Source organism: Suncus etruscus, chromosome 5, assembly GCF_024139225.1.
Source record: "Suncus etruscus isolate mSunEtr1 chromosome 5, mSunEtr1.pri.cur, whole genome shotgun sequence".
NCBI classification, from domain to species: Eukaryota; Metazoa; Chordata; class Mammalia; order Eulipotyphla; family Soricidae; genus Suncus; species Suncus etruscus.
The window spans coordinates 99,599,990-99,625,364 of record NC_064852.1 but is presented as its reverse complement, the minus strand read 5'-3'; the positions used below and the strand labels follow the sequence as shown (position 1 = coordinate 99,625,364).

The following is a 25,375-nucleotide window of genomic DNA, read 5'->3' as shown; positions in this document are numbered from 1 at the left end:
GGACCATATGAGACGCCTGGTGATGGAACCAAGGTCCATCCTCGGTTAGTGTGTACAAGGCAAATGCCCTACTGCTTGCGCCACAACTCTAGACCCTAGACTGATGTACTTAATTTTAGATGCCAAAGAACTAATTCTCTAATTTATTCTACTTTCCACATTAAGTTATTACTATGTATCAAAGGAATTAATGGCATTGTTGACAATATATTTTAATAAAAACAATTATATAGAATTGTGTGGTTCTTAGAAGTTATCTAATTCCAATTTATGCTTAAGCTGAATATAAATTAAATGTTATATTTTAAGGAGAAAAAAATTTAAAATATCTCAAGTATTTTATCAAGGATAAAGTCTTTTAACTTTTTTTTTTGTCCTCCAGTTCGCAATACAGACCAGGCAAAGGGCCTGTGTTGAGATGTATATAGGGTGCATTTACTGTACCTCCTCTTTCTATACAGTCAGTGTAAAGAATATAGCCTGTGGTAAGAATTGGGAGGCCTTATCTTTTCTTTTAATTTTATTAGAATAAAGCAGAAACCTTGCTTCCTTATATAAGTCAAAGGGAATATAGCTGAGTGTTTGGAATTTCTTTTTTCTTGGTTTTAACCTATTATCAGGGCTGTTACAAAGGAGAACAAAAGTTCTTGATATAGGAATGGAAGAGATTTTCCTAAAAGTAAAGTGTATCATTCTGTTTTTGAGTATCCATTTACTTTCACATTTGGATTGAGGTCTGTGCAACATGATTTTGATGATCTTGTAATTATACTTCAATACATAATGCAGTTACTGGGAAAGAATAGAAAAGGGAAAAGAAAATTGGTTGGCCATCAGTTCCCTCTAATACCTATACCCTTCTTTCAGTTCATAGAGATGTGTAATCTGACAGCTAGTTAAGAATATTTTTGTTGTCACTACTTACTTCAATAAATTAAGTCATTTTAAAATGGTTAGTATATATACGTATGACTCCAGAAGTACAAAAAAAAGGCTAAAAATTTGCTTTTACATCCCTTCTTTATGTACTCATTACTTATCTCCTGCTCCTTCACAAAATAACAACCATAATTTCTCGTTATCTTTTAGATATTATCTGGCACATACAAAACCAAAACAAGAACTAAATTATGCATCATACAGTTGCAACATGTTTTATGAATACTTTCTGATTTCTAAACTGAATCTTGAGAACTGTCTAGTTTATATAAAGATTTTCTCCTTTTACAACTCCACAGGAGTACATTTGTTGAGACATCTTACGTGATTTATATTTAGACATTGACCTTGATGAATATTTGTAGTTTTTTTTTTTTTTTTTTTGGTTTTTTGGGTCACACCCGGCGGTGCTCAGGGGTTACTCCTGGCTGTCTGCTCAGAAATAGCTCCTGGCAGGCTCAGGGGACCATATGGGACACCGGGATTCGAACCAACCACCTTTGGTCCTGGATCGGCTGCTTGCAAGGCAAACACCGCTGTGCTATCTCTCCGGGCCCATATTTGTAGTTTTTTAAGATTTTTATCTCTAAGGAAATCAGTGCTATTATACAGCCCTGTATAATATCATTTGTTTAAGAATACTAGAATGGGAGGTGCTACGTACACATAAAATGAGTGTATTTGTTTATTTCCACCTTTTATTTTCTTACTTTGTTCTTACTTTGTTTTCTCTAGTTTTGTGGTTAACACTATTGACTACAACTGGACTAAATACCTGGTTTCATAATATTTCTTCAGAGAACCTTGTGCACATACAGTCTAATGTGAACTAATCTGTTCAGTTATCTTCCAGCAGCAGCTTAACAAAATTGACTTCAAAATATCTGTTAGACTATATTTGCTGAGGAGCTTTGCCAAAGTTCTTAATTTCAGGGTTGTTCTTTCTGATCATATTGGCTATTAAATAATTCCTATGAATAATAAAAGGACTTATTATTTATCTACTAAATTATAGTATGAAAAATCATCTCTCATATTGACAAAGATGCAGTGAATCTGGTGCTTTCAGAAACTGTTGTTAAGAATTGGCACAGCCTTTTTTGAGAAGCACTTTGGCAGTTTACAGAGGAGAGACTGTAAAATACACTCTCTCATTCATTGTATTTTTCTGGGAAATAACCTAAACAAATAGTACAAATATGGAAAAGATCATATAGTTTGATATGTTGATAGGTATATAATAAAATATTCAGAAACAATTAAAATAGTCTATAATTTCTTAGGCAAGTACATTTGATGAGTATTTGCACCCATTAGAAGTAATATTGTATGTACCACAATGCTTATTTTATAGAAAATAGTATAAATGTCTTCAGAAGACCTACTGTAGATATATACAGTATATACATAGTTATATATATTATAATATTATATAAAACATATTCATATAAATAATATAAATTTTTAAGGGTGAAATATGGATGATCGTTCCTCTCCTTGAATGTTTCTATTTTATAATTGTTTGTTTGGGTCATGGGTGGTGGGGAAATATACCCAGCAGTCCTTAAGCTGGCTCTATGACCAGAAATCACTCCTGCAGTTGTTTAGGGGACTGTGTAAGGGTAAAGAATTGGATCCAGGTTGACTGCTTATAAGACAAATGCTTTATGTGCTGGAATATCTCTCTGTCTCAATAGTCAAGCTTTATAAACTGGAAAAGACAACTAGATTTTCCCCTTAAAAAGATTTGTGGTGAATGTAAGTCATAGTTTCATTTTTTTAAAAAATTATTGTACTACCTTCTTTCTCACTATTCAGTGATGAGATCTTTCTTTGTTTTAAATAAACAGGTTCATCCTAGAGTTTGCAGGGTGTATGTTTTCTTCAAATATGCTCTTTTCTGTTTTCTGTGTATGAAAATATCTTAACCAGGGGACTTCTTTTCAATCTCATTCCTTACACTAGACATTTCTTTTACTTTGGAAGAACAAAATCTGATGCTATGAATATCCCTGACCTTGACTTTGCCTTCTTTTTAGACTTAATCCAACATTCTCCCTTCTTATAAAGCTATTATCATGCTGATCTTTCTCTTACTCAAAGAATCAACTCCAACTCAGACTTTCTTTTAATTCTTTATTAAATTGCACACATCTCATTAAAATATAGTCAGGACGGCTTATAATGTGACAGGCTTGTCTTGAATATAAATATAGTTAACCCATGAAATAGATATTTGATGATTGTTATATTTTTAGAAACAGAAAATTGCCAAATATAAATAAAAATACTCTTTTTAACATAGTTAATTTGCTAACTTGATGTTAAATAGAAAGAAACAATGTAAAATACATTTTTTCCTCTCTAGTAGTCTTCTAGGAAATGAATATAGTCCTATACTTATGTTGAATTACATTTCATATGAAGTATCTTTTTAATTTTGTCCAGTTGATTATCACATAATCATCAAAGCTCATAGTTAATTTCAGAGAGACTGCAGTGAGAAGAGTCATTTTATGTTTGAAGTACTTTGTTTTACAGTTCTACCTGTCTTTTCTGTCAGGTGAACTGATAGTAAATTTCTCTGTAAGAGCAATATAATTTGGGGCCTGAAAAATATATCAGGAAGGGCATATGCCTTGCATGCATCTGATTCAGATTTGATTCCAGTATATCCCTTAGTGTACTGCCAGGAGTGATTCCTGAAAAAACGCAGAGCTCAAAGTTAGCCCTGAGCAGAGTCAGGTGACCTAAAAACAAAAGCAAAACAAAACAAACAGAAGGGAGCAATATTTTTTTTAGATGGTGTGCCAATTAGTAGAAGGGATCATACATGAAAGCATGACAGAAGATAGTGCTTTTGGTTCCTAAGTTCAATCATTTTGCCTGTGGTCTGCCAGAATATGAAACTATTACATTTGAAAGATCATTTCTGCTGTACATATGCTATGTTAAAATTCATCGTTCTTCTCCTTTCATTATACTCTTACTGGGAAGGTATCACTGACAAAACTATCTGTTTCTTTTCTTTTTTCTAGTTATTATTCAGCTATATATTTTTTTTTACCAATTTCAAAATCTCCAATAATATTATTCAATACTTTAAAAAGTTGCAGATATTTTAATTGGATAGACCTTCAGCAGATTACAAAGTTTAAAAATCATATTCATCTAAATTTAGTGGTGGTGGTAAAGTGCAGTAACTTTGTTCATCAATACTATAATAAACATTACCATTGTTATAGACATTTTATCTAAAAGATAGTGAAATTAATTAACAATAATATTGGCAGGTTTCATACTTAGGACTATTTATCAGGGTTTTTGTTTCTGTTTCTTTGGGTATTACTTACTTCCTTTCTATGTTTTTATATTTTGCTGTTGAAAAGTTATAGGTATAAATAACATTATAACATTTCTAAGTGTGAAGATAAGTTTTTATTAATGGAGACAAGAATATAACACCAATATTTTAAAAAAAATATGTATTACTTTTACTTATTGGATTTTAGTATTGAGTGAATGATCACTACCATTCTTCTGTTGAACAAACTCAATAAAGGAAATGACATTTTAAATATATCCTTATATAATTTGAAACAATACTCCAAGGAAAAAAATAACTGATGTAGTCCTTTGAAAGATAAAAATCAAGAAATTTGGTTGTTAACCAAAGCTTTTGATAGTGGTGCTGAGTTTGGGAGAAGGAAGTGAAAATTAAGTGTGTTGAATTATTTCTCACTGGTAAATATAAAATGATGGTTTGTTTTCCTTAAGTTGATGATGACAAATGACACTTTGTACATAAATATCATCTGTAACTCAGATAGTGTCTGAAAACTCTACTTTGTTATCAATGGCAGGACAAATATTTATGATGGCTTACATTTTATCTATATAAAATCCTAAAAATAATACCCCAAAGTTCAAAGCAATAATTTTAATATTCATAAATTCAGTGATTAACTCCTGTTTGGAATTGAAAATTTCCCAGAGAGATTTGCTTTCTAGCTCTCTTAAAGTCATATTCATTGTCATATTTATATCTGCAACTTTACTGGTTGCAAAAGTAATTTACTCAGCAGCACCTGGCCTAACATCTAGAGTGCCATGAATCACAATCATGGAGTGTTTTTTCTAAGTATGTTAATGTTGTATTTCACAAAACTGACTTCTCATAGCTTATGATTGAAGAAGACTATTAAATGTAACTTGGTCTATAGTTGATGCTAGGATCTTGTAGAGGAGAATTTTTAGATTTGTCATCAATCATTATTACTTAGATATTACTTAGATTTTTCTTTTCTCTCATTTTCTTTCTATTACTTTTTAAAATGGCCTGTGCTACCTAGCATAGAGCTAAGCTAATATATACTATAAAATCTCAATAAAGTAGTAGAATTCAGAATTGATCAAATTGATGAAATTTGGAGCCAGAGAGATGATATAGGCCCAAACTTCTGCCTCTCACAGGAAAGATGGATGAAATTGATGATATATAAACATAGGAAAGATGAAAAATTTCCTTAATTACTTGCCCATAGTAATGTATAAATATGTATGTACTTTAAAATTACACATCTGCATTTTTATACTTTATGTTTAGAAACATTTTTGATGTGGTGAATAAAGTACATGTTACATGTGCAATTTGATGATTATTTAGGTTGTTTTATATAATGTATCTAAGTAAATAAATGCTTTTACATTCTTTGATATATGTTAAATCACATAATTCTAACCAAATTAACAGTGAAGAGTGCAATGACTGAAATAATTGGTGATTTTTAAAATTTTGAATAGGAAAATACATATTTGATAACATTTGTAATAGGACATTATTATTTTAATTAGAATTGCTAAAATTAGAAGCATTGTCTTTTAATTTAATTTTTGTTTTTTTTAGCAAATAATTTTTGGCTAAAATGGGAAATATTTACATATCAGTATAAATAAAAATTTCACCATTTTCCAAATACATTGCATATTTATTTTAATGTAAATGTCATATTCATATTAAAAAGTTATTAGGAATATATGTGTCAAAGATTTGCTGAGTAAGTATAAGAGCAAGATACATGGGAACCATAAAGATAATAAGTGGTAAGGCTCTTTCTTGTCTTGCATGTAGCTAACCTGGATTTGACCCTCGGCACACCATATGTTGCCCTGAGCATAGAGCCAGGATAAGCTCTGCATATCTTATAATTCTGTTATAAAAGTAACCCAAAGTCCTCTATAATCATAGATACAATTTTATTATGTATAAGTATTTTAAAATGTTTTTTTAACACAAATTTTCAAGAGTTAATATTTATGGAGATTGTCTTGACTTGTATGATTGATCCAATGAGAAAATTCAAGTATATCAGGATCTAAGGCTTCAGCCTATAATAAGAGGGTAGTGTCTGACCTCACATCTGTACATTTGCACTATTATTTTTGTGGTTTTATTTTCAGTAAGTTTCTCTATCTTTTATTCCACTCTTTTTATTTCCACTTCACCTCAGTTCAAAGTGCCAACTTTAAAGATTTTGGAATTGTAGTAAAATTTCTTTCTGATAATTTAGGGAAAGACCCCACTTAGGGGTTTGTGCTGGAAGACAATGCTCTCAGTCACAACTACATTTCTATTCTGGAATTTCATATCTAGACACATCATGCACCTAAAAGAAGATGATGAAGAGATTTAAAAAATCAGCAACAAGTAATTTCAAATAGATTTTAGTGTTTTTTTTAAAGTGATCATTCAAATATTTTAGTTCATTTAGATTCAGAAATACTTTTAAAATGAAGGTAATGGTGGCCATGTCTGACCAGGCTAGCTCCATAGACTCATTCTGTTCTCAAAAGAAATAATAAAACAGCTTTGAAAAATCATGGGTACATCAGCGACACTGCTAAGAGCTCGCAATCTTGGGAGGAGATGGTAGGCTAAGCACCAAACTTGTTAAGGCAATCAATTTTCCAACACCAATCCCATAAGCACTGCCAACTTTTTTCTACGAGTGTCCTCTTTTATCCACCTACCCTAGCCCTGCCTCCTTGGTAAGCACATTTTTTAAGTTTGGTGGTTGTAATATGGATCTAATGCTTTTAGTTCTACTGGTTCTGTAACTTAGATATGTAGATATATCACACCTCTACTCTGTCAATGTGTTCCAAGACCTCTTTGCTCTGTCCCTGTTAACTTCCTTCTGTCTCTTCTTGCTTTCTGCCCTTGCAGATTTTTTTCTTCTTTGTCATCAGTTCTATAATCTAAAGGACCAAGAGTATCTTTATATCCCCCCCTTTGATTTGTTGCATTTCCTGTCTCATTATTTGTACCACAAATAGTGATATATTTTAGTATTTGTCTGTCTTCTGACTGACTTCACTAAATTAATGAGGCCATTCTATTTGGAAGAGAGTACAAGACAATATTGTTTTAATATGTCCTATCATAAATGGCAAAGGTTGTACATTTTCAAAGGAAAGGATAGCCTAGAAACAGAATAAATGAATATAATACATGACACTAAATAGGATTTTGGGCCAACAGAAGATAAATGAGAGTCATGTTATCATGTACAAAATAGGATGGAAAACCAAATAAAAGTATTTTGTAGAATAGTCCATTTATATAACAGAATAGCATTTGTATGGCTAATAAAAATATAAATTTATTTCATACAGTTTTGGAAGTTTGATTAAGGTTCCAGCCTAGGTGAATTTTGGTGAGAGACCTCAGAGACTGCTGGATCTGAATTCAAAGAGATTCTAAAAATTGGTTCTCTAGTGTAGAAGGCCAAAAAAAGTTCCCCTCCAATGATCAACATTTGGTCCTGATGTATATTGCTTCCTGATGAATATTGAGGATTTCTTCAACTGCTACACTCAAAGAGAATAAGGATCCCTTCATCATTAGGTTAAAATCCTTTGTAAAATAGTACTTTTTTATGAGTACCACCTGCTGTGAGGCTGAAAGTTCATAATCCTTCACAAAATTGAATATCTTTTGAACTAAGCTTAGCAGTGAACATTTTAAAATACTACTCATGTATTATAAATACTGCTTGACACTGGTTTCCAAATTTAAAATGTAAAAGCATATTTTAAAAAAAGTTTGAGGAGAAATTGGCCTAGATCCTGCTGAGAAATCAGGGTCCCCCTGAGGGAAGAGAAAATTGCTCAAAGATATCTTTGACTTATAAGAAATTAACCTGACTTGGGGGGCTGTAGAGATAGAATAGACTTTTAATTGCTTATCTTGCATGTAGCTGCCCCTGGTTATATCCTCAACATCCCATATGGTTCCCCAAGCCTTCCAGAAGTTATTCTTACATGCCAGTAGTAACCTCTGAGCACTGCTGGTTGTGGTCCCAAAACCAACCTCCCCCCCCAAAAAAAATAAAACCCTAAACAAATAAAAATTTAGCCTGTCTTTCTTCCAATAGGTAGAAATGTAAAATTAAAAAAAATCTTGATTACAAGACAAGGGGCTAGTCCATATTGAAAGGGTTGAATAGATCTCTCTCCTTTCCAGACATAAACAAATTAATAAGGGGCTGGAGAAAACAGTGGAAAAGATGCTTGCCATGTACGTGGCTTGACTTGGGTTCCTTGAGCATCATCAAGTATAGCCTCTAATCACAGACACAGGAAAAATTCCAGAACACTGTTTGGCCCCAAATCAACAAAAATTAATGAAGAATGCAGGCTCAAAGAGACAGTTCAGTGGGTTCAGTGAATGTTTTGCATGGAGTTGATATGGGTTCACATATATTAGCACAAGTTTCTTGGAGAGTAATTTGACAGCATAGATGGAAATTACAAATAAGTATACATTTTTTATATATTTTATTTAAACACCTTGATTACATACATGATGGTGTTTGGGTTTCAGTCATGTAAAGAACACCACCCATCACCAGTGCAACGTTCCCATCACCAATTTCCAAATCTCCCTTCTCCCCAACTGTCCCCCGCCTGTACTCTAGACAGGCTTTCCATTTCCTACATACATTTTCATTTTTAGCACAGTTCAAAGTGTAGTTATTTCTCTAACTAAACTAAACTCATCACTCTTTGTGGTGAGCTTCCTGAGGTGAGCTGGAACTTCCAGCTCTTTTCGCTTTTGTGTCTGAAAATTATTATTGCAAGAATGTCTTTCATTTTTCTTAAAACCCATAGATGAGTGAGACAATTCTGCGTTTTTCTCTCTCTCTCTGACTTATTTCACTCAGCATAATAAATTCTGTGTATATCCATGTATAGGAAAATTTCATGACTTCATCTCTCCTGACAGCTGCATAATATTCCATTGTGTATATGTACCACAGTTTCTTTAGCCATTCGTCTGTTGAAGGGCATCTTGGTTGTTTCCAGAGTCTTGCTATGGTAAATAGTGCTGCAATGAATATAGGTGTAAGGAAGAGGTTTTTGTATTGTATTTTTGTGTTCCTAGGGTATATTCCTAGGAGTGGTATAGCTGGATCGTATGGGAGCTCGATTTCCAGTTTTTGGAGGAATCTCCATATCGCTTTCCATAAAGGTTGAACTAGAAGGCATTCCCACCAGCAGTGGGTAAGAGTTCCTTTCTCTCGACATCCCCGCCAACTCTGTTTATTCTCATTTTAGTGATGTGTGCCATTCTCTGTGGTGTGAGGTGGTACCTCATAGTTGTTTTGATTTGCATCTCCCTGATGATTAGTGATGTGGAGCATTTTTTCATGTGTCTTTTGGCCATTTGTATTTCTTCTTTGTCAAAGTGTCTGTCCATTTCTTCTCCCCATTTTTTTTTGATGAGATTAGTTGTTTTTTTCTTGTAAATTTCTGTCAGTGCCTTGTATATTTTGGAGACTAGCCCCTTATCTGATGGGTATTGGGTGAATAGTTTCTCCCACTTAGTGGGTGGCACTTGTATCCTGGGCGATATTTCCTTTAAGGTGCAGAAGCTTCTCAGCTTAATATATTCCCATCTGTTAATCTCTGCTTTCACTTGCTTGGAGAGTGCAGTTTCCTCCTTGAAGATGCCTGTATTCTCAATGTCCTGGAATGTTTTGCCTATGTGTTGCTCTATATATCAATAGTGATGGGGGTGTTTAGATATGCTACATCCTCTTCCTTCAACCATGGAAGATTTTAAGAGTCCAAGAATTTATCCATTTCTTCCAGATTCTCATTTTTAGTGACGTAGAGTTTCTTGAAGTAGTTTCTGATTACCCTTTGAATCTCTGCCATATCAGTAGTGATCTCTCCTTTTTCATTCCTAATACGAGTTATCAAGTCTCTCTCTCTCTCTCTCTCTCTCTCTCTCTCTCTCTCTCTCTCTCTCTCTTTCTTTGTTAGTTTTGCCAGTGATTTATCAATCTTGTTTATTTTTTCAAAGAACCAACTTCTGCTTTCGTTGATCTTTCGGATTGTTTTTTGGGTTTCCACTTCGTTGATTTCTGCTCTCAGCTTTGTTATTTCCTCTGTCTCCCTATTTTTGGGTCTTTTTGTTGAGCCCTTTCTAGTTCTATTAGCTGTGTCATTAAGCTACTCAGGTAAGCTCTTTCTTCCTTCCTGATGTGTGCTTGCAAAGCTATAAATTTTCCTCTCAGTACTGCTTTTGCTGTGTCCCATAAGTTCTGATAGTTTGTGTCTTTATTGTCATTTGTTTCCAGGAACTTTTGATTTCCTCCTTGATTTCATCTCGGACCCACTGGTTATTCAGTATGAGGCTTTTTAACTTCCAGGTGGTAAAGTTTTTCTTCTGTGTCCCTTTGGAATTCAAAAATAATTTCAGAGCCTTGTGGTCAGCGAAGGTAGCCTGCAAAATTTCTATCCTCTTGATATTATGGAGGTTTGTTTTATGTGCCAGCATGTAGTCTATCCTGGAGAATGACCCATGTACATTGGAGAAGAATGTGTATCCAGGTTTTTGGGGATGGAGTGTCCTATATATATCCACTAGGCCTATTTCTTCCATTTCTCTTTTCAGGTCTAGTTTATTCTTGTTGGATTTCAGTCTGGTTGACCTATCCAGTGTTGACAAAGCTGTGTTGAAGTCCCCCACAATGATCATGTTGTTATTTGTAGTGTTAAATAATTAATGATGGGGCTGGATGGCGATGGATGGAGGCCTTTGTGCTTAGGCCCCAGCCACGTGGCTTCATCCCTCATCCAGCCGGCGAGTTCCAGGCCCAGGTGAAACGCGAAATCACTCACTCACACGCAGGCTTCAGGAAGAATCATCTTTATTTAGGCCCTAGCCACCACATGTGTGTGGCCTATCTCATAACCTTTCAAGCATACAGCCATCCTAGGCTTGCCCTGCGTCTTATCCTCTTTCAGCCATCTCCCTCAGAGAGCCCAGCAGGGCCAAAAGGCAAAAGCCCCTAATCCCCTCGCTTCCGGGTTTATCTAGCTATTCCAAGACCCCTCCCAGGAATGGGCCGGGCTTAGCAGGTAAGGTCACACCTATTATCCGGTTCCCAAGACCCCTCCCAGAAATGGGTGGGTCTCAGATAAGTACCCTACATTTCCTCCTTTTTTGAAAGTACCCTACAGTTATTGATATTATTTTTCAGATTTGTCAACAATTATATTAAATATTTTGCTGGCCTCTCATTTGGTGCATATATGTTTATGTAATATAAGAGTTATTTCTTCCTGCTCTACATACCACTTGGTTAATATAAAATGTCCATCTTTGTCCCTCACAACCTTCCTGAGTATAAAGTTTGCATTATCTGATATTAGTATGGCCACTCCAGCTTTTTTATGGGTGTTGTTTGCTTGGATAATTTTTCTCCAGCCTTTTATTTTGAGTCTATGTTTTCTGGCTATTCAGGTGCGTTTCTTGTAGGCAGCAGAAGGTTGGATTGAGTTTTTTGATCCATTTAGCCACTCTGTGTTTCTTAACTGGTGCATTTAGTCCATTGACATTGAGAGAATGAATTGTCCTGGGATTTAATGCCATCTTTATATCGAAATTTGGTGTGTCTTTGGTTAGTCTTGTCTTAAATTAGGTCTTTTAGTTTTTCTCTTAAGACTGGTTTTGAGTCTGTAAAGTTTCTGAGCTGTTTTTTGTCTTTGAAACCATGTATTCTTCCGTCAAACCGGAAAGTGAGTTTTGCTGGGTACAGTATTCTAGGTGAAGCACTCATTTCATTCAGTCTTGTCACAATATCCCACCACTGCTTTCTGGCCTTGAGTGTTTCTGGTGACGGGTCTGCTGTAAATCTCAAGGATGCTCCCTTGAATGTAATTTCCCTTTTTGATCTTGCTGTTTTCAGAATCCTGTCTCTATCTGTGGGATTCATCATTGTAACTAGGATGTGTCTTGGGATATTTTTTCTGGGGTCTCTTTTGGTTGGTACCCTTCAAGCATGCAGGATTTGATCACATATATTCTTTAGCTCTGGAAGTTTCTCTTTAATGATGTTCTTGACTGTTGATTCTTCCTGGAAATTTCCTTCCTGGGTCTTTGGGACTCCAATGATTCTTGAGTTGTTTCTGTTGAGCTTCTATAGAATAGAATAGACTTCTATTTTCATCTGTTTCCATTCTTTGACTAATTTTTCCATTGTCTGTTTATTTGCTTTAAGTTTTTTTTTTCAAATCTCTCCCACTGTACGGAATTATTATTTATCTTGTCTTCTACAGCACCAAGTCTATTCTCAGCTTCTGATACTCTGTCCCAGACCTTATCCATTTTGTCATTCACTTCGTTTACTGAGTTTTTCAGGCCTGTTAGTTGACATGTTATTTCAGTTTGGAGTTTTGTGATTTTTGTCTTCATATTTTCTTGGTTCTTATTAGTGTTCTGTTCAACTTTATCCATGGTTTCTTTGAGTTCTTTGAGCATCTTCCATATTGCTAGTCTAAAGTCTTTATCTGAGAGGTTGATTAGTTGGTTGGTCATTATCTGGTCATCAGAATTGTCATCTTTATTCTCTATGTCTGATGCTGGTCTGTGTTGTTTCCCCATTGTCACACTTGTATTTTGGGGTTTTGTACGTGTTGTGGTGGTATTCATTGGCTGAATGATGCAGGCAGCCACACTCCTCTGGCTCCGCCCTTTCTGGATGGATTTGACTTGCCTCCAAGGGAGGGGAGTCCTCCGTGGATGAAGCCTCACACAGGATTAAATCTTAGGCCCGAGCACGCAGCAGAGAAGGCAGTCCGGAGAGAAATGCTGGGCTTCCGTGATCCAGCACAGTTCTTAGTGTGATTTTTTTCTTCTTGTTGCGATGGTGTTCTTTTCTTAGAAACAGTGCACAGCCGCATAGAGAAGCGGAGCTAAATGCTCTTCTGGAGCCTCTTTTCGGCCCACTCCCAAGAGGTTCACGCAACAGGACAGTAGACAGACACACACAGGCAGCACTCATAGTTTTTCACAGTCGGGTCCCACTGGGCAGGCATAGTTTCGTGGGTTTTCCCAGCCTGATGTCACAAACAGGGGACCTGGCTTCTGCAAAGTACTGCTTATAGCCGGTTTTCACTTTTGAAATTACAAATGAGTATACATTTCATCCAGAAATTCCTTAATTTTTTTTTTTTTTTTTGGTTTTTGGGCCACACCCGGTAACGCTCAGGGGTTACTCCTGGCTATGCGCTCAGAATTTGCTCCTGGCTTGGGGGACCATATGGGACGCCGGGGGATCGAACCGCGGTCCGTCTCCTAGGCTAGCGCAGGTAAGGCAGGCACCTTACCTCCAGCGCCACCGCCCGGCCCCAGAAATTCCTTAATTTTTATGAATACAAGAAAAATGATATCTATTGTGGTTATTCATTGTCACATTGTTTGCATATAATATAAAGATTTACTAATAGGGGATACCTTTGTAGCAATAATGAAATCAATAAAAATAAACAACCTATCTTTCAGTCAGCACCAGTCACAGTGGCTAATGTCCACAAATTCTTCTAATTTTGTGAATCTAGTAAGTTATTTTGAAATTTCCTGTGTATTCTTTAGTGAGTGGACATGATGGGTGATAGATTAGTGTTTAAGTACGTGCCTGGAATGTATGGAGGTTCAAATTTCATCCTAGTACAATGTTCCCACCCAAGCACCATTATATGTAGACCTCATGGCTCTTCATACTTCTGAAGTGGCCTGATAAAACCACCACTACACCAAAATCAAATGGTCATGTGTGTTCCTCAGTCTCCAGTAAAGATCACATGTCTACAATAAAATCATTATTTGTGCAGAAATTCATAGGTTTTACCAAATTGTGTGGACTCAAACTTTAGATTTATTGTGTTGTGTTTAAGTTAACAAAATAATAAGAATCAGCAAAATTATTTTTAGTCTCTTTTATTAGTTATCCATATTATTTCTTGATTGGATGCAAATAGGACATTTTATTTGCTAAGAACGATAAAGCTTTTAACTTGGACTGCTGAAATGTTATGGTGCATTTCTACTGACTACTACTTCTATTTGTATTTCAAAACCTTTCAAATTTCCAGACCTCTCTTTTCTCACTAATAAGGGTTATCAGAGATACTTTTGCATAAATTATATGAATATATAATCTCACCGTAGTGAAACTATTACATTTACATAGATGAATTTACATATTGACTATTCATTTCTAAATAGATATTCATGATTCACTTCAGTATATCCATTAAATTACAAAATATCTTTAGAACAGTAACACTTAATAAATTACATTTCTTAAACATTATGAAAATATATCATGCATATTTCACAGTTACAGTAGTGATAGTTATTCACATCTAATGATTTTTGGAAATTAATTGAAGTATTCCAAGGGTCCTCAAACTTTTTAAACAGGGGGCCAGTTCACTGTCCTTCAGACTGTTGGAGGGCCAGATTATAGTAAAAACAAAAATTATGAACAAATTTCTATGCACACTGCATATATCTTATTTAGAAGTGAAGAAACCAAATGGGATTAAATACAATATGTGGCCCACGGGCCGTAGTTTGAGGACCATTGAAAACCATTAAAAATGAAGCGCTTGTCCTGCAGAATAAATTATAAGCCAGAGTTTAATAATCTATACTATTTGCTTCTTGTCAACCCATATTTAAAATCACTGTTTAATACTATAGGGACTCAGTATAAATCTACCTATTATAAAAAGATTGGTAGAATAGTTGCTAATGTAATAACCAAGTGAAGTGAGACATTCTTTGGTTTAGGCCTTTATGTACAATTAATAAGTAGTAGGAACAATGAACTCTTCCAGTCAGTCATGCATGAAGTCCTTCTAAAATTCATTACCCAATAGTTTATGGTAACATATTTGGTATTTATAAATAAAAGTTAAATGTGTACTAAGAGTCATTTGTGATGTTTATTATCCCCTGTCTTTGAAGTTTTTTTTTTTTTAGTTGTTCTTCCCTCAAAGTTGGCAAGAAAATCTTTGCTTACTAAAATTCTTAACAGGAAAATGGAGGGAAGTAGGTCTTAGTTAGCCCAAATAAATTAAAGAAAATCTAAGATAGGGTCATATCTTGAAAACCTAGGCTAACATAGTACTTCACAATTTCATAAAATAAAGAAAAATATTATTCCTTTTCCCTTTCACTACGAGACCTAGTGCTATTTTATTCTGAATTTAACTGAATTAGCTCCCCCTTTATTGCTATTTGTACTCTAAGGAAATAGTTTATGATGAATGATCTTTTGAAAACAAATGAATAATTTCATGTAAATACTAGAATTCCAAAAAGATTGGTAGAACGTTATATCTGTATTAATAAGCCATATCTTGAATGTTTTTCCATTCATTGTACCACATTAAAATCTTTAACAAATTTTACCTATTAATAAAACACTATTTTCAATACTTAATTCTTCATATATTTACAGAATGTCTTATAGCTTAATGTAATTGGCCAGGAATTTACTTCACATTTATTTAGATTTTAGAAATAAAAATAAAAAATCCTGAGCCAAAGATGTGATTCAGTGCTTTCCTTCATTTTGAGGCCCTAGGTTTGATCCCTGGCACCAAGATAAATAAAATGAAAAATCCTGATTTTCTAGATGTGCTTTTACCAAGATTGTAGGAACTAACAGATTGATGAGAATGTAGGAAAGCTTTGGTATTTGTTAACAATATGTTGTGCTATTGTCTTTAGAATTTTAAGTTTATTAGGAGAAAATTGTAAGATATACTTTATGCAAATCTAAAATAAGAAATATTTATAAAAATAATTTTAATAAAAGATTGGGATGGCATTTGTTTCATAAAACTCATCATAGGATTTTTGTATAGTATTATCTGGTTCATTGTAGGTAATGGGAAATACTTATTACATAATTAGTAGTTTAAGACTACTAATTAAGTCTTAGCAGTTAAGATCACACTTAACTACTCTGCTTTGGCCATATCAACATATCATTGTTGCATTAGTGGTATAGTGGTGAGTATAGCTGCCTTCCAGTATATATCATTGTTACAAGTTTCATCACAAGCTGAGGACTTTCAGAGTCCATGCAGGGCAAATTGGACATGTTCAAAGGTTAACATTTTCAAGAATATTATTAATGAATAAAATAATCAAATTGGAAGCAAAATTTCCAGAGTTTGTTGTTGTTGTTTGTTTGTTTGTTTGTTTGCTACCTAAGTGGGTAAGTGTGAGGTAAATTCTGCATCTTCTCACAACATTGTCTACCAAGACAGGTATCTAAAATAGCTTTATACAATACACTTTTAACTGGCTTCTGCCCCTCTTTATCTCACTTCTGTAAACCATTTTTGCTGCTTTCTGAGATCAGCTCCCTAACAAAGAGCTTGCACTGAAGTCCTTGTAGATTCTGATTCTAGAAGAAGTAAAATTGGTTCCTTTGATAGCATTGTGAGAGCACAAATGGGAAAAAGAATCATTGCAGAGATATCCTAATCAATTTTTTATTTATATTTTACTAAATTTCAATTTATGCTAATCCTCTGAGATTTGGTAATTTTATTCTTGCATTTCCCAAGTGACTAGAATTGAGTAGGGTGAAACTCTTAGAATGAGAGCAATGAAAAATAAAGAGAACAGTTCTAACTATTTTATGGTGAAGGTCTATAGGCATTTAGAGAGCAACATAAATAGTGTTTGTGTCAGAGGATAGGATGAAACATTGGGGCTATTCCAGCATTGATTGAAACATAAATGAACATTGCAGGTGATGTTAGAAAAGCTGGATAATCAACTCAGCTACCTGGGAGGGCAGTTAAACAGCAAATGAGTGGACAAGTCAAACCTTCAAAGGAAGCAAGTGCTAATAAGACTCAGCCCCAAGAAAACTTGGGGTGCTTTGGCACTTCCAACTGACACAGACACATTGATCCTAGAAGTGACTTGAAGATACCTTTTACAACCATGCAAATCTCCTGAATACTGAGACCAAGATGATCTGATTTAATTCTGACAGACATAATAAAGATCTTTCTCCTCTTCCTTAAACTTGCATAATGTATTATAATTTTAATGTACTCCTGAGTACATCCTGAGTCGACATCACAATTTGAGTTGGGTGCATTTTTGAAATCTAATTACATACAGATTTGTTTAGAAAATAAAGAGAGTGCAAAAACTAAGGATAAGTTTTGTCACAGCAATTATAGTTCATCAACGCATAAAATGATTTTTGTCTGGAAGATTGCTACTTCTTCTGTATTAAGATTTTCTTTCTTAGCAAATACAGGTTAAACTCAGATTATTTAATTTCCAACTTTTCTGAGAGGTTAGTTTCCACATTGCAAGTGGACTCAATTTTCAACATAAATTTCTCAAAGTCTTTTTTAGAAGCTGAATAAAACTTGAGAATATACAGAATCAGTTGTTACTCAGAAATAGCCAGAATACTCAAAAATATTTAAAATTACTTAGAATAATCAATCAGTTCTTAGCGATTTCCAGTGCCAAAGTTATTGTCCAATTTAAAATTTGTTTTGCAACTTTAATTATAAATATTATCAAAACCCAAATGGTGGAAACTATTTACAATTTAATCTTTCAATTATACATATAATATAGCATTATTTTTTTTAGCTACTCATCTTGTGTTGTTTTGCTGGTTCTTATGGCTTGCTCCTAGTTCTGTGCTATGGGATTACTTCTTGTAGTGTTTAATGGTACCAAAGTGCGGTCAGCTCTATGAATGGCTAGTACCTTAACCCCTATCCTTCTTCTCTACCCTGCCTATTTTTTGAGAAAAATTGGGTGAGTCAGTCTCCTATTTTTGGTTCTAGAGTCTTAGTAGATGTTTACAGTGGTAAAAAAAAAAATACGGTATCTGCAGTTAATATTTTTATGTGAAAAACTATGCTATTTTTTAAATGGTTCATGTATTTTATAATTGTTGAGGTTTCACGTTTGTTGATCTTAATTATCCAATTTTGACTCAGAAATGTAAGTCAACTGCACTCAGTGGCTAAAGAAAGGAAAAAATTCCTTCTTCAACATCCTGGATTCCCCAAGGTGCCTGGGCTTTCAGCCAGCCTCCTAGGAGACTTGCTTAGCTGCCATGGCTGATAGACTTCGCTGAGAAAAGTCTCTCTGACAAGCTGAAAATCAGCCTTAAAAATCCAGCTGCAACAGGGACAGTGGGTTCCCTGGGCAGCCCAGAGGGTGACTTCTTCAGAGCCTGCAGGGTGCCATTCATTTCAGGAACATCTTTTTCATCACCTTTGCTTTCAGAGAACCTGAGTGTTGTCTTTTTATAGTTCTGAGAAAGGATATCTTCCATAGGCACCTGAGATAGCTCAGACTAGCATTAGCAAATTCAGCATTAGATTCCACTACCTTGCTTTGTGATGTTTTTACTATTGTGAAAAACAATAATGGCTAAGGCAAATTGAAAGTTGAAATTGTTTTGCCCAGGATGTCTGTTTCAAGCACACTAGGGGCAAAATAGTCATTAAAGTCTGTGCCCTTGATATCAATTGTATAACAAGCAGGTCTGTATAAAAATAAAATCTCTACCTTTAAAGGGACTCATCTAAATCTTTTATTTTTTTCTTAACTCTAGTTTACCTTGGTTATTTCTACACCTTAGCATAAAATTTCTTATCAAAAAGGCTAGAAGGGGTCTTGTGATCTATGGTTGGACAAGGTACTATTGCACAACTGTGGTAAAAGTTTGAAATGGTTTTCAGTTATCAAATACCTATGCAAAGATGCAGTGGTAAAAAAAATTCTTTATAAAGAGTGGTCACTGGAATTGATGGATGATAGAAGATCTTGAAGAATCTACACAAATTACATGTTGAACTATATAAGATTATCTTGCAAGATTAACATCATTTACTAAGTTAGCTTTTTACAGAAAGGGCACACATAAAAGACATTATCCTTCACTAAAGATCAAATGAAGAAACATTTTTTATTACTTAAAAGAGGGGTGTGTATATATATATACATATATATATATATACACACACATATAAAGCATAAAATAATACATGGGCTGTTTATAACTCCTCAGACTTGGGACCTAATGATACTCAAAGAAATCTATTAGTGATTAGTAATAATAGCTGAAAGTATTTACTTTGTGCAAAGGCCCTCTGCTACACTGTCTGTTAATGGTTAAGCATTGGATCCCAGCAGACTTAAAGTGCACACATTAGCTGCATTTCTAGATTGAAAAAAACTGTGGCTTAGTATTTAAGTGATTCAGTTCTTATATTCTTACTTTACTGATCGAATTTTGATTGGACTCCAGATCAGTTAGAAAACTTTGTGTGTCATGTTAAATTTATATTTATGTTTCATAGAGCTCGAGTTATTTAAAAAATACAAGGTGATTTCTAAATATATATATATATATATGTCTATATATATATTTAGAAAGTGACTTCTAAATATATATATATCCATTGTGAAATGATTGCCACCATTATGGTAATTAACACTTCCATGACTGCACATTGATAAAATAGTGCCATATGTGTGGTGAGAACATTTCAGAGCTGCTCTCTTGTAAAATTTCAGGTATGCAACACAGTAATTTAAAATTGTTTTTGTGTATATCCATGTGTGTGTGTGTGTGCTATTTTTATGGTTGCAGGGATCCCAAGCACACTCAATACACATGTTAGACCGAGCATATCCTAAACCTAACATAAAGCACTATTCATTTTAGACCTTTTGCTATACACTATATCCCTAAAATATTTTTTCTTCAGATGATGCAACTTTGTGTATTATATATTTTAAAGTACAGTGAGGTCTGCCTTTTCCAAATAAGTTGAAATATTCTGATGTTTTGACTTTTTAAAATGTTTCTCTGTGCAATTTTGCATCCTGCACTGTGTTGCTTAAAGTTCTGCATCTATGCTTTAGATCTAAATTTCTGTATACATCAGAGAATTGGACATTTTGTGTGAAACATTTTGTGTGAAAATGAAATCCACTTTCCACTTTTAGACTTTTGTGTTTTCTCTCTTTCCTCTTACTTTTTAAAATTTTCATTTACTTTGGCTTTTGAACCACATCTGGTAGGGGCTTTGGCACTATTCCCAGCTTAGTGTGTGTGTGGGGTCAAACCTAGATTTCCAGTATGCAAAGCATGTAACCCAGTCCATTCAGAGATCTCCCTCACTTTGTTCTCTCTCTCTTTAAAATGTTTTTAATCCAATACATACAAGTATAAATGCATTTTCAAGACACTTTAACTAATGTTTTCTTTATAGATTGTAAACTGATATTATTTGGCTATGCTTTGAGAAAACAACATGTTTTTTAAAAATCAATTGGATGCATTTAAGTGGATAAATGAGAGTCAGGCATTTCAAGAGTGAGCACTGTGTGTATATAATGGCTCTTGAAGAAAACTGCTCACCTAAGTTCTGCCTTTTAGGCTAAAAGGGAGCTGTTTGAGTTCAAGTCCATCAGTCACCACACAAAAAAGTACTCTATTATTAAATCACCTAACCAATGAGAAATATAAAGCCACATATTTAAATTAAAAATTTTGGGGAACTACAATTTAGAATACTGGTGATATCAAGATTTTATATATAAAATGTCCCAACACTACACCTTCATGAAAGTGTCCACTTCTGCCCATCAAGTTCCAGTTTTCTCCAAATCCAGACTCTCTCCATTGATATGCTACCTACTAAAACCCAAGTCCTCAGTTTATTTTGCCTTTGGGCATTTGCTGTTTTCTTACTGTGTTTGTTTATATTCCACATATAAGGATTCATTCTGTATAAGTATCTCTCCTCACTAACTTTACTCAGCATAATACTCCTCAGATCCAACCATGTAGCATGAATTTTTATCTTTTCTTATAGCTGACTAGTAATCCATAGTGTATATGTGTGAAAGTCTCTTTATCCAGTCATTTGTTCTTGGGCACTTAGTTTCCAGATTTAGACTATAGTGAATAGTGAGTGCTGCAGTGAACATCAAAGTACAGATATCTTTTCTAACTGTTGTTGTTGGGACCACGTTGTTTTCATAAAAAGTTGAACCAATGAATTATCCCATCTTCAGTGAATGAAATTTTCCTTTCTCCCATATTCTCACCAATACTTTTTTTTTTAAAACAAAACAATATGTATATCTTAATTTTCTTTATTTTAAACATAATGATTTACAAAGTTTCTCAGAATAGTTATTTCTGGCACTCAATTTTCCTGGCACTCAAAAATCACGTTATCATGATAACAGTCCCTCCATCATTATCTCCAGTTTTCCAATATCCCCAAAGCCCGCCCCTTGGCAGGTATGAATAATTTACTTACTGTTGCTTGGAATGGTAATAGAATTATAAAATAAACCTAATAAAAGAAAATTGTCATATCTTACAATGGGATCGTTATGTCATTGTCTGAAGGTTTACTAAGCTGTATATTGCTAATTGAATGTACTATTTGTTTTATTTGTTGGGCTTAGGTGACTTCTATGATAACATCGCATCTAATTTGGTGTATTTCTACTGAGAAGTCAGTATTAAAATATGGAGTGTTACAGGGCCACGTGGTTCAAGTTTTTGAGGTTCAGTGGAGCTGTATTGATGAGCTCATATGGCAGCAGCTGTATTTCATGTTCATGGTTGTCTGGACTTTGGGGGTACAGAAGTATTGGGAGAGGTGGACCACCTTAGCTCCAAGGAGCCCCTGGAGATATCAGTCACAAAACCAGAATACCTGGAGTTTTTGTCAGTTAGGCATCTGCAGAAATAAATTGGTGGGGAAAGGGCAAGTTTGGCCATTGGACTGGAGGCAATTGTTGAGTGGGTCTGTGTTTTCAGCACTAATGCTTCAGCAGGACTAAATACCTGCTTCATTCCCTTTTCAAAGGGGCCTCAATTCGCTAAGTTTCAAGGCCTGTTTGTCCTTGAGTTTTTGCTGCTAGTTTTGCCTCTTTTGAGAGTTACATGTTGCTGGCCTAAAGCTTAGTAGATACTCGTCCTGTGTGTCCTTTGTGATGAGTGCTTTTCTCCATGGTGAGATGAAATCTCATTGTTATTTTTATTTGCATTCTCTAGTGATAAGTGATGCAGAGTATTTTTTTTCATGTACTTTAAGCGACATATTTGAAAAGAAATGGTGGTAATTGGATCAGGAAGTTTGAAAAGCAAACCTATATTAAAAATCCAGTTTTCATTAAAATAGAGAAAAGGTACAATATATGAATACCATTCAGCTAAGTCTTTGTTACTGTCTTGAAGATTGTTTTTATGCTGTTTTAGATTTACAAAGTTGAGAAGATGAATAAGAGATTTTCCACCCCAACCCTCACACAGTCACAGCTGATAACCCATTATCAGCAGCACTCACCAAAATGGTAATTACTATTATCCAGAGACCATACGTTACATCAAATGACATATCTATTTTACAGTGTAGAATATTTTTTGCTTTAAACGTTCTCTGTACTTTGTTTATTCTTCATTTACTACCTTCATTTTCTGCAGGCCTTTGTTCTACCTCTGCAGTTGTACATTTTCTGGAATAGTGTATAGTTAAAATCATGCAGTGGTCTTTCTTTAGATTGATTTCTTTTCACATATTAATATGCATTTAAGTTTCTACTATGTCTTTTCAAAGCTGATGGTTCTTTTATTTGTAGTGCTTATTAATATTCCATTGTTTGGAATGTACTTAGTCAACTTCTGTAGGAAAACTTGGTCACCTTTATTTTGGCAGTTATAAGTAAAGCTGCTCTGAACATTCATGTTGTTTTTTGTCTCTTTGGGATAATCCAAGGAGCTTCATTCCTGGGTCATATAGTCAGATTATGTGTAGCTTTATAGAAACTGCCAAAATTTCTCCCAAATTAACTGTACCATTTTGCTCCCCATAGTAGTAAAAAAGAGTTTTTGTTTTTCTGTATCCTCAACAAATTTTGTTTCAGCATTCTGGAGTATAGTAGAACCTCAGTGTTGTTTTAATTTGTTCAAATTATAATAGCTATTTTCCTGATAACATATGGTGTGGAACATTTCTTCCTATGCTTATTTGAAACTTGAAAATACTCAATGAGGTATATTTTAACCTTTGATAAAAATTTTTAAATTTTTTTTTAAAAAAATAGTTGAGTTTTGAGAATCGTTATGTTTTGGGTTACTTATCTGATGTGCCTTTGGAAACATTATTTTCAATTTTCTATAATTATCTCTAATGAACTTGATATTAATTTTTTTGCTTCATGTTCTTTTAAGATATAATTGGCATACAAAACATGTTGAAACTTGGCGATATACAGTATGTGAATTTGATACACTTCAATTGAAATATGTTTACCATAAAGCTATTAGCTGACACTTTGACCATATTGCAGCTATTGCATCTTTTATGTTCTGACAGCATTTAAGATACAACATCATAGCCATTATGAAACATATAGCAGCATATTTTTTGTCTAAAATCACAAGATTTTTTATTCAGTAATAAGAAGGTGCTTTTCAATTATATTTCAATTATTTTTCCAATTATTTAATTGGAAGTTTGCATTCTTTTCACATTATTTTACTTCTCTTTTTCTTCCCTTATACTCATTCCTGCTAAGTATTAATTTTCCTTTTTCTAGGAAGTCTTATGTTATCTTCTACATATAAATTATATAAAACAGTGCAAGCTTCTCATTGTCTGAGCTTTTTCACTTATGGCTCTAATACTCAAGGGACATCCATATTGTTGCATAGAAAAAATTCTGGTCCTTTTACATAGTTGAATAAAACTTCACTATAAAATGCATACTTACCTTACCTATTCATTTATTTTTTGACTCAAACTTATGCTGTATTTTACATATTCTAATTACTATAAATAATTATGTAGTAATATGGGAATACAAATTTCTCTTTATTCTGTTTATTTAGAAGTGGAATTAGAAGTGGAATTGCTAGATAAGACAGCAATTCTCCTTAAATATCTTTTTATTTAGTTTTTAATAACTTTATTTAAAGAAAATGCATCACATAGTAGATATAACAGATCATAATACATTTCTTTCAAGATGACCAAAAGTAAAGTTATTAAAAAATAGAAAATAGAAAGAAAAACTAAAGAAATGGCAGAGAAAGGAAAGAAGAAAAAGTTCAGTAGCAAGTATATTTGTGAATGTTATAGTATCATCAATGAACTCATTAATGCAAAGGCAGGTTTAGTAAGTTCTTTTTATTTAAGGATAAGAGTTAAAGAAATACAGTAAAATAGGTGTGAGAGTGGCAATTGTTGTTGTTGTTGTTTGCATAGGCACAGGAGAAAATAAAAAGGAAAAGCCTTGGCTAAATACAAGGAGACCTTACCCTTGAAGTATTCTGGCATCATGCCAACTCTGGGCTCCAGTTATACTAGGTCGTTTTATCCCTGAGTCATTCATTCTCTTGGTCCTAGTAAAATTATTTTGCACAATCGCTGTTGCTGTTGTTGGTGTCAGGTTTCTGTTTCTGTAGTTAGAGATCTTGATTTCTGTGTATATCCTACACTGAAGACAGGATGATGTGGAGTGTCCTCTGGTTTCACCTCACCATTGAGGGCAATGTGGAGAGCCCTTCCCTGAAAGCAGGTTTTTGCTGTTGCTAAGTTGGTGTTAAAAGAACCCTCTTTGAAGTAAGTTGATGCCAGAGCAGTGGCAGGGTCTTCCCTGGTGAAGGTTTGTTTTCTGGTGACTTTATAGACAATTGTGGTTGTTTCCGTAGATGGTATCCATAGTTCAGGGGTGTATGGGCAATACATTTTCTTCTGAGGCCAGGTCATTATGACAATGATCAGGATGTAAGGCCCCACTGCATTACAAAATTTGTGTGTTCCTACTTTTGTTAGATAATAACTTGTTTGCATATGTAATATTTTCCATTTTAATGTGCCTGTGCAAAAAAGGAGCAATGCCACAAGGTATTATTGGTGCATATGGGGGCCAAGGGAACAAGTCCAGCAACCCCCGTAACTTGGTTCTAACATGAACTATAAACAGAGAGACTATTCTTCCAGAATTTGTTATTAAACATTTCACAAAAGATAAACATTG

General features: G+C 34.2%; 1 protein-coding gene and 1 non-coding gene across 2 annotated transcripts in view; one reads left to right on the top strand and one right to left on the bottom strand.

Annotated features, from left to right (window-relative positions):
* Window positions 1-25,375, top strand: part of B3GALT1 (beta-1,3-galactosyltransferase 1) — a 726,928-nt gene that overhangs the window by 9,451 nt on the left and 692,102 nt on the right. The window lies entirely within an intron of this gene.
* LOC126010172 (small nucleolar RNA SNORA51) lies at window positions 370-502 on the bottom strand. Its single transcript, XR_007496302.1, has one exon. It is a non-coding gene; the product is annotated as a small nucleolar RNA SNORA51 (small nucleolar RNA).